Raw genomic sequence first — 11229 nt, 5'->3', positions numbered from 1 at the left:
TATATATATATATATATAAAATACAAAAAGGGGACAACAAAACATCCAGGCAGACGATACAAAGAAAACAAGGATGGGTCATTTGGAGTTTTTTTCCTCAGTCGAGTTCCAGATTATCTTTGGAACTCGACTGAGTTGGTAAGCAAGCTACTAACCACACAGCCACTCCTGCACCTATATATACACATACATGAAGATTCTTGAATCAAGGATCAAAGAAACAAGGTCACTGGTTAATCATGATACCAGGACCTGTTCTGGCACCGTTATTCCACATATTATTGGCGGGGAGACGAATCACTGCTACTTCTAGCTGTTGAGCATCTATCATTACTAAGACCAAGAAAGGTGAAAATCACAGGATCTGGTAGTCTGAACATGGGAGGCAACATAAACAAGAGTGCATTTAGCACTGAAAGCCAATATGAGAGGTTCTCTCATGGTAACTACCACAGTATAGTTTGTTCTAACAGAACATCTAGATTTAAGTGGGGATAAATAAAGGTTAAAGATTAAATTGCTTCATATCAAATAAGGTAAACTACCAGATAGAAATTTAGGGAATTGACAATCTTTAATGTAAACTAAAAGCACAAAGAAATGAGAAAAGAAAGTAAAATAAAGTGAAAAAGCAAATAATATAAATGAATTTTCAGCCAAAGTAATTATATAGATGGGTAAGTGAGACCAAACAGCCCATGATTTAAAGATTCCACAGAGGTCATAAATGAATAGACAGGTCAAGTAAAGCTAGGCATTAGTATTCAACAACAGTGAACTTCAATATAAGGTTAACAAGGTCAGGGGACCTCACAGAAAGCAATTGAGCCTTCAAAAGTTATTACTCACACATTGCTACCACACCTCAAATATATCTTTCAATACAAGGAACTGAGGTAAAACAAAAAAAAACTTACCCATACATACATAGAAGTATATCTTTAGGAGCTTTTAAATATGCATGTAAGTATGAAAATACATACACACACAACTTTACCTTTCATACTTTAGAGATCAATAAAATAAGTACTAGTTCAGAGTTGTGGGTTGAAAGAACTGTTATAGCATCGGATAGCTTGTTTCTGTTCTGGCTCTATGCATTCTGAGTTCAAATCCCATCCTGTAACCATAAAATTAATTGACTGTTATTATGGAAAAGAAGCAAAATAGAACTAGTGCATGCGTTTCCAAGATAGAATTTCAATACCTGATTTGCCATAAAGAACTTTGCAAAGCAAATACAAAAATGAAATATAGGCAATCCTTTTTACTTAAATCAAGGGCAACAGAAAAATATGCACAATGGCAACACATTTTTATTTATTAAAGAACAAAAACAACTATAAATTCATAGTTATCGCCAAGCCAACATGGCAGTCCCAAAATTAGGACGAATACCGTAAATCCAGTAGTATTAAAAAATTAGTGATATATATCCTTTCCTTGATGTCCTTTATTAAAACTGGAAGAAGGCACATTGCTTAAGACTTTGTAGGCCCTTCAAGACCAGTTAGTTTGATACCATTAATGTTCAATTCAAACTGTTGTAGGCTGACACCTGCAGATAGACATGAGTCAAGAGAGGGTTCAAGGAGATCAATGTTTTGGCAATGAATAATTGGGGAAAAAGGGTTTGTGTAGGGTGTGATGATTAGATGCAGCAAGAGGTGCAAAGACAAGTGAGTCAGGGATGCCTGAGTAGTGGTGATATGATACTAACCAGCTCCAAAGAATAGGTGCCATTATAGTAGTGATAGAAAGTCAGAGAGGAGACCGCATGCATGTGGTCTTGAGGCTCGAGTATGCCTATTAGTAACTGAATATTGATTGGCTGAGTGGCTCTTCTGTTGATGCAGTCCAGGATGTCTGTGTGTGTAACACCAACAATCCCGGCCTCACTTGAGCCGTGTAGAATGTCAGCAGCTGTTGGAGAGTGAAATAACTTCTCACCCTAAAGAGAAGGGCCAGTCTTTAGGATGCTGTTCTCACTATACTAAGAATGTACTTTTACTTGGAGAGATCCTCCATGATAGTGAAGCCCAACTTTTGAATCAGCAGTGAGGGTTTTAGTTGAGCATCACCCATATTTAGTGAAGATGTAGTGGTTGGTGAAGTGATAGCGGCAATGGAAGTTCATGCTCTCATCAATTGCAGACGATTTGACCACAGAACTGGTAAATCACAGTTTGGTGGATTGGGCTCAAAGCAGTAAATCATATAAACTACCACACAGATTTTGTTGTAATTCTCTGCATTTTTAGTTCTAATGTTGTTGTGGTCAAATTTGTCTTTCAACTTTTGAGAATCAATAGAAAAGAAAATTCCCAAGGAAGGTACTCAAATTACACCCTAGCACCTTAAAAAGAAACACATTGGACAATATAATGTAATGGCCAAGAGAAAAACAGGATGATCATAGGCAGGATACCAATTGATATAGACTTTCAATTGGTGTTAATTTGTGACTAAACATTAGCAAATTCATTTCTACAACTTTTCTATGCTTTCTGTTTAGGCTGTCTTGTAAGTTATCTGGAAAATATTATCACACGTAGATGGCATCTTATACAGTGCAGTGAATCTTCATCATCATCATCATCAAGGGCAGTAGCACTACCTCCACCATCATCATATTCTCAATATCACCACCCATTGTCAGTACCCATCACCATCATCACCATTGTTATCCTCATCGTTCCCATTACCATTATCACCACCATCACCTCCACCACCATCATCAACAATATAATCCTTGAGATAACAAGGGTATGTCTCTGAATTATTTTTATATATAGAAACTCCTTATAAGAAAAAGATGGTTGGAATGTCTTTGACCTAGGGATAAAAAAATAACTACAATCTAAGAGGAAAACCACTAGAATCAGTGGTTTTCAACCATTTTTTTACCTATAGACCCTTTTGATAACTATTTTATTCTTGTGGACCCCCATGGCCATTCAATGTTTAAAAGCTAGTGATTTCAAAAATCCAGTTTTGTTTTTCACACGTTCACTTGTATAGGTTTGTAATAGAAGTCTCTCAGAGAGCAAGTTTCAGTTGCCAGAAGCATGTTAAAACTATGTCAAACTTTAGAGAAAGAAACCTGGCTGTTTCTTGCAGTAAATACATCTAAAGCAAAATCTTTTTCCTGTGGGCCCTTAAAATACTACTGTTGATTCCTAATTTACTAATTTGCTAGCGTGGGTCCCCACCAAAGTCTTATATGGACCCCGCTTGAGAACCACTGCACTAGATCGCCAATTGATTTGTCAAAAATAGCAGCCAAATCTGCTGCACTGTCTTAAAAAAGTCAAGTATATTTCCAATAACGTTGAACCCAATGCAGTATTTCTGAATAAGACAGGGGGGGGGGGTTACAACTGGAACGTCTACTGGGTTAAGACTAACCTAGGGTTAAACGGCAATACCAATAAAGATCGTATTAGATAACGTAGTCCAAGATGCAAAGAGGGTGGTCACGGCTGAGAGTGGACCTAGGTTAACATACAGTAATATGATGAAAGGACACATTAGATGAGACAGTATAGTTCTAGACTTAATATACCCAAATGAAAAAAGACAGGGTGGTCATTGCTGGCACGCCGTGGATCAGGGCTAAACAACTGCGTCAAACTGGTATTTCAGCTAAAATTTAAGGTGCAGCTATTTAAAGAGTTTAATTTGAAGTTGCGTCAGTCAACCTTCTAACCTTTCGTTGTGGCTATTTAGTTTATTAGACAAATTAACTGTCACTAATAATTTGTCTGCTGACTAATAAATTTGAAAGATAAAATTTGAACATCGATGTGTGCGTGTGCACAAAACACATACATATACTGTGTGTATCTGTTCCACATCATGTTTTATAATGCGAACACACATACATATGAACATGTGCATGCGTACTCAGTCTGGTGTCGGTGCATTCGCTTGTTAATGTGTTGTTGGTGTGTGTATATCTAGAAATATCTGTGAGAGATAAAAGGAGAGACACAAACACAGACAGGGGTGGGTGAAAGACAGAAAGAGGGTGCAGTGTTTGGGGTAAATCTGCATACATTCAAGAGAGAAAGTGAAACAAAAAGGGACTGGGTAATGCATATGTTTGTGTGTGTTTGCATGTGCGTGTGTCGGGGTGGGTGAATGAAAAGACAAAGAACAAAAGGATGCGTGCGTATGTTGTGTTAGCGAGGGATATATATATAGATATATATATATATATATATAGATATATATATATATATATATATATATATATATATATATATATATATATATATATATATATATATATATATTACACATATATACACGCGCGCGCGCACGTAAAGGAGAAAGAGAATGAGGTGTATATGTATGCGCAAGTGAGAAGTATATATATGTGTGTTTTCCTAATCTCGTCTTATGTAAGGTGACAACAATGAGTTAGATGTAATGTTCTGTTTGTATTAACAATGTCACTGTGTTCTACATTCTATCTCTCCCCGTTTCATCCCACACGAACGCGCACATACACAGAGGCAGAAGCAAAAATATATACGTACACACATAATACAATTATAAACACACACACACACACACACGAGAAAAGCACACATACAAACAAATACACATATACATACTGAGGCTGAATAAGAAAACGCCGAAACATATACACATATACTCAGAATAAAATTAGTGTGCGGCCAAGTGTCCAGCCGACTGTATGCGTAAGTCGGGATGATACAAACCAGCACAGCAATGACACGCCACCTGGCAAATTGATGCCTGCAGCTGAACGAATGAGTGACGATGCGGTGATGCACCAAAGCAAGTCCTTCACCCACATCACCCTCAGCTGTCATCATTAAGTGTGTTAAGGTCTCTGCAACACCTAAATCAGACAGACGTCACCACTTCTCTGGCAAGTTAAATGTAAAACAAAATAAGACACAACATGAAAGCGACTTGAGTAAATGGATGACGACGATGACAATTACGAAGCTTCTTGGTTGATGTCGTTATTGGTGGTGGTGGTGGTAGAAGGGGTGTTGATGACGACGTCGACGAAGATTACGATAAATGTTAGCGGTGGGAGGAGTAGGAGTGTGTGTGTGTGCGTGTGGTGAAGATGACGATTATGATGATGCTAAGTATGAAAATAAAGATAGCAATGTCTTTTTCTTTTTTCTTTTGCTCCAAGAGCAACAAAAACAAAACATGAAATTGAAAATATTTTCCAAAATAAGACAATGTACACCCTAAAAGCCAGAAATTTAGCGGAGGTGTGGATAACGTCGAATAAATGAAACCCGGTATTTTAGATCTGGGATTTGAACTCAGAACTTGGACGGATGAAACTAAATATAACAAAGTATCTCATAATAATAAGAAGAATGATAATGGTTTCAAATTTTGGCACAAGACCAGTAGTTTTTTGAAGAGAGGGGAAGTTGATTATATCAATGCAAGTATTTGACTGGTAATTATTTTATCGATCCCAAAAGAATGAAAGGTAAAGTTGACTTCAGTGGAATTTGAATCTAAAATGTAAATCATCATTATTTAACATCCATTTTCCATGCTAGCATGGGTTACACAGTTTGAACTGGAACTAGTATGCTGGAGAGCTGTACCAGAGTCCAGTCGGATTTGGCTTAGTTTCTGCAGTTGGATGCCCTTCATAACACCAACCACTCCAAGAGTGTAGTGGGTGCCTTTTACATGTCATTGGCTGTCCACGACTACAATTTCACTTGGTTTGACGAATCTTCTCAAATCGCCAAAAGTCTCGAGCACTTGTCATCACTTCCGTGAGACTCAACATCCAAAGATCATGCGTCACCACCTCATCCCATGTCTTCCTGGGTCTCCCTCTTCCACAGGTTCCCTCCACTGTTAGAGATCAGCAATACCACTAAGCATTCTAATTCTGGCTCAGAATAAAAATGCAGGGGTTATTCGATTACATCAATCCAGTGCTCAACTGGTACTTTATCAACTCCGAAATAATAAAAGACAAAGTCAACTTCAGTGGCATTAAACACAGAACATATAGCTGTAAGAACTGCTACTAATCATTTTGTCTGGCATGCTAACAATTCTGCCAGGTCTGCAAACTCCATCAATTCTTTGTTCCCCTTTCAAAGAACTGGGCAGTTAAGGTGCTTGGCCATATGTAGTTACTGTACTTGTTCCATCTCTTGTGACTGGTTGGTTATGGTCAGCTTTTGTTGACCACAGCTACCTTGAACAGACTTCAGCTGCCATGTCTATCTCTTTGGTGACTTTCTGCAGTTGTTTGAATTCCAAACCAATCTGCAGAAAGTAGCACAAAGATCTAACTGAGAAACAGCAGCAGACAACTTTAGTAAGGACGGAGGCTGACTCCCATCCTTTAGCAAGAGCCTCATCAACCAAATCTTGGTATTTGTCTTTCTTCAGTTGATGAGAAATGTCATGTCTATCAGTTCAGCAATGATGATTGCTTTTGCACTCAGGGATGGCAGAAACTTATCAGGTCAAAGCATTGCTACTGCCACAACTTCTGGAAAGATTACTCTACTCTTCAGATCCATATACATCTTAGTCTTAGGCTTCATGCAAAATATAGTTCCCCTTGCAATTTCATATTTTTGGAGTCAAAGCAGTGAGCAGGTACATGTACAGCAGAATGAAAATATGAACAGGCAAAAACTGATATTGGTTTAGATTATAGCATTTACGTATTTAAACATAATTCCTTTTTATCATATCTAATTTATTGTAACTCAACAATTGTGTTTAAATATGAAAAAAAAAACATAATCTAAATCAATACCAATTGTTTGCCTGTTCATATTTTCGTTCTACAGAACACACACATGTGCGCGTGCACACACACATACACAGAGAAAGAGAGAGTAGAAGGCACAGATTGATAACTACATAAACAGGCAGACAGACAGATGGATGGATGTCATGATCTTGATATTTAAAATAAAACAGATGTTTATTTATTCCTTCCTAATTAATCTCAGCAAACCAACTCACCTTAGTCATCAACTCAATTATTAAACTTTTCCAAATTCTTGAAATGCACTTAACTGTACACTCTACAGGTTGATTGACAACTTTGCCAAGTGCTGGCATCTTAGAAACACAAGTTACCCAGGCACCAAGAAACTGTAGTGGTCTCTTTGAAATAACAGTAAATTGTTGTTTTCCTTCTTGAACAGCTGCTGAGAGATAATAAAAAAGGTATAAATAAATAAATAAAAATAATGATGATGATGATAATAGTAATAATAATGTTAATAATAATAATAATAATTTATTAGTAGGTATTAGTTTTTTCCATACATGCTCCCTGTGGCTTCTCTATCCATATCCAGACCATGAGTAATGTTTGTCAATTTTTAGAACCACAAGATGTTATATGCAGAACATGGTATGAAGATGGATGATGAGGAGGGTGGGTGGAATATTCGTCTGTGTCTATGTGCATTCATGCGTGTATATGTATGTATATATTAGCATAGTTGGAAGAATTGGCAAAACATTGGGTACCTTATGGTATTTGTTCTGGCTTTTTGCACCCCAAAACACACCAAGATTAACTCTATCTTTCATCTTCTCAGGCAGAGTTGAAAAAATGTACTAGTCAAATCCTGAGGGTGATGATTCTCTCTCTCTCTCTCTCTCACACACACACATTCACATTCACATTCACACATTCACACGTACACTCAAATATGGGCTATTGAAAATAACACAAAACCTCTTTCTTTCTTTTAATCTCATGAATTATGGTGGTTATCATTTTCCCTAAAATGAAGATCGAGGGCAGAACTGCAGGCAAAAGTTCCAGACAATATCTTGCAATGTTGTTTGCAGCACTCTGCACTCTCAGTTCAAATCCCACCGTTTAAGGGATGAAGGATTTCCACCAACAACACCCTTCAGTCACTAATACCAAAACAAATACAACCAACACCACCACTACTACTACTACTACTACTACTACCAACTTACTAAAAACTATAATAGTATCAGCCTGATAGCAATGTCTATAGCTACATATGTTGTATACCAACACAGTGTTGTCTTTGTGTGTATGTGCATGAATGTGTGTGTGTGTGAGTGCTGTATGCAGTATTTATGATTCAAATTATAAATGCAAGAGGCAAAATGTCCATAACACTGGTAACCATTCAACTAACTTTAATACAGTAGTTCCTCCCACCTCACTCCTTCACCCTTTCATCTTTTCATTTTCATCTTCACATCCACAAGAATGAGACAAGCTTGTGCTCTCACAAAACAGTTCCTTCATGATACTATTTTTTCACTACACATATGTTGTGGATAATTATTGATCACCACAGCTGTTAGATTTACTAACAATTTAAGATGTCTGGAAAGAAGCCATAAACTGGAACTAAAAGAAAGCAGTACAAATAAGAACTATAAAAGGATTACACACAATATTAAACATGATGCTTTTAAAAGGATTAATGCAGTAGATCGAAATTAGCCACATTGCCACTGACATATTCACTGGGAAGAATATGTGACATTAGAGAGGAAATTAAGTGAAGTGGTCAAGAAGCTACTTTGGTAAAAGCTCAGACCTTATTTCTTTCATAGATCTAATATGATGATTAAAGTGGAAGGTTGTAGTGCATATGGACCATGTATCAGACTCATTATAGTTTTGCTAATTAGCACGAGGGTAATTTATTTTCTAAAAAAATCAAAAATTTGTGTGATGATTCATAGGAAAAGGACAGTGAAACTTATGAAAATTGGAGTAAGAGAATTTCATTTTTAATTCTTCTAACAGTCGAGAAGCATTAAATGGATTTGGATTCATAAATTCCATAATGAATGACATCTAGAACATCTGCAGTTGAACAGATTTAACCTTGAAAAGAAAGACAATGAAAATGGTTCAATGTGTTTCAAATGTTTCACAATATGGAGTAGTTGATGAAGAGCAGGCAAAGGTTGTTGTGACTCCAAATATGACACACATTTACTTTTTAATTCATTTAATCAACATTTGGTGACACAAAACAAATCTATGAATGTATTAGCTAGTTAATCTGAATGTAATACCTCATATCAGATTAGTGGGTTAATAAGTAATTAAGATGAAGTATGATTAGAGAAAGAAAAGTCCACTGAAAGTGAAAGCTATTGTTCTTGTCATTGGTGTTATCTTAATGACGTAACATGGCAGATGATCGCTAAAGCTTTGAATTGTTTGCATTTAAATAACTTTATAATGTTTCATTACATTTGTTGTTTTGTAATAGGATTTGGATGCGCGTGTGTGTATAAATATATATATATATATATATATATATATATATATACACATACATATGTATATACACTGATATATATATATATATATATAATTTATTCATACAAATACATATATATACACACACACATATATACATACATATATATATAATGTGCATATGCATTTATGAATGTGCACTAATATATACATATGCATGCATATGTGTGAGTGAGTGTGTGTGTGTCTGTCCGTCTGTCTGTCTATCTGTCTGTCTGTCTGTGAGTCACTGTATAGACATGTGCAACAGCTTTAAATTATCAGTGTCACCTTGATAAAGCAGATAATTTAGCAAGGCTTTACTTCCTCATCAATTTCGTCATTTACAGAGGTCAATTTAGGAAAATATAGCGACAAGCAATGAACAATGTGACTGCTAACTACTGTTTTTAAACTACACGACTTGAGTGGAGGTTAAGAACCAGCTGTGATCAAGTGTGATCACATCAAGCCAAAGTGGGTGCTTGTATATAAACTGAAAGAAGCCCCTCATATATAGGGTAGTGCAAAAGTCACACACCACCCTAATCAGGAGAAAAATTGATTATATAAGAGATAAGATATTCTTTTATCTTATTTACATAACATTCATTATCACAAAATTATTAACTCACAAAAAAAAAAAATGGTTCCAATAATTGTTCAAACTGATTTCCCTCACATTCATTAAATTTCTGAAAATGAAACCAAACAGAATTTTGTACATTATTCAAGACTTCAGTTTATAAATTCCATCCAAGGATTATTGCTATTATTATTATTATATTTATCCTACATTATATCAGTACAGCTCGATGCAATCCCGAAAAACTGGTTCACCAGTCAGCATCATTAGACTGAGGCCGGCATAATAGAACAGGAGGTTTATCTGCATATTCAGAACGTTTCCCATAAACAAATTTAAAAGATATATATATATATACATACACACATTATCATCACCACATCATCATTTAACGTTTGTTGTCCATGCTAGCATGGATTGAAAGTTTTGACCAGAGCTGGCGAGCTGCACCAGGCTCCAGTCTGATTTCGCGCGGTTTCTATGGCTGGATACCCTTCCAAATGCCAACCACTTTACAGAGTCTGCTGGGTGCTTTTACATGGTGCTGCATAGGTAGTGGCATGTGTGTGTGTGTGTATCTATGTATCTATGTATATATACATACATAGATTGGACAAATAGTCTTTCATTTTATTTCAACTGGTTTCAGTCTTTGGAAAGTTTTGTGGAAGGATTTCAACCAGTCCTCAAGTGACTAAAAGGTGAATGAACTGTGAGCGATTGGCAGTTCAGGTTGGTAAGCAGTTCACTGTGAGCCGTGGCTGAGAGCGTTGAGTTTCTTGTAATAGTAATAGTAGTATGTTGTGTAAATACTTTCTTTCCTCCCTGCTTCGTTATATTACATATCCAATAGAAGGATATAAAAGAAAGCGACCGTGCTGGAGCATTGCCTTCAAGATTTTAGTCATAGTCATTTTTTCAAGCTGTTATTTATTTTAGTAGTTCCTATTCGTTCAACTGTTAAGTTCCGTGACATTCACATACTCATCATAAACAACATTGTTCTTTTAGACTAATGCAAGCATAAACTGAGAGACTCACAGGTACATGTATACACATACATAAACATGTATATGTATGTACATATCCAAAGCGTTAATAACAAAACAAGTAGCAACTATGAGGACTCAAAATGTAATAAAATACCAAGAATAGATATTTATGACAAACTGCTGCTGTTTCGTTCAGCTGAATTCGTCTCACAAATCATTCGTTGCAGTTAGCAGTGTGCCAGGATTCATCAATATTAATAAATAATGAACACACACACACACACATATATGTGCAAATGTATGCATGTGTGTATATATATATATATATATATATATATATATAT

General features: G+C 36.1%; 1 long non-coding RNA gene across 1 annotated transcript in view; it reads right to left on the bottom strand.

The window, feature by feature from the left end:
• Positions 1 to 158: 158 nt before the first annotated feature.
• Positions 159 to 11229, bottom strand: part of LOC106875407 (uncharacterized) — an 18506-nt gene continuing 7435 nt past the window's right edge. The window contains exons 2-3 of the long non-coding RNA XR_001410116.2: positions 7012 to 7199; positions 159 to 1120 (exon numbers count right to left, since the gene is read on the bottom strand). This is a non-coding gene — a long non-coding RNA (uncharacterized LOC106875407). The remainder of the gene's footprint in view (positions 1121 to 7011; positions 7200 to 11229) is intronic.

Source organism: Octopus bimaculoides, chromosome 19, assembly GCF_001194135.2.
Source record: "Octopus bimaculoides isolate UCB-OBI-ISO-001 chromosome 19, ASM119413v2, whole genome shotgun sequence".
Classification (NCBI taxonomy): Eukaryota; Metazoa; Mollusca; class Cephalopoda; order Octopoda; family Octopodidae; genus Octopus; species Octopus bimaculoides.
Note: the sequence above shows the minus strand (reverse complement) of the source record. Positions and strands in the feature narration are given on the sequence as shown.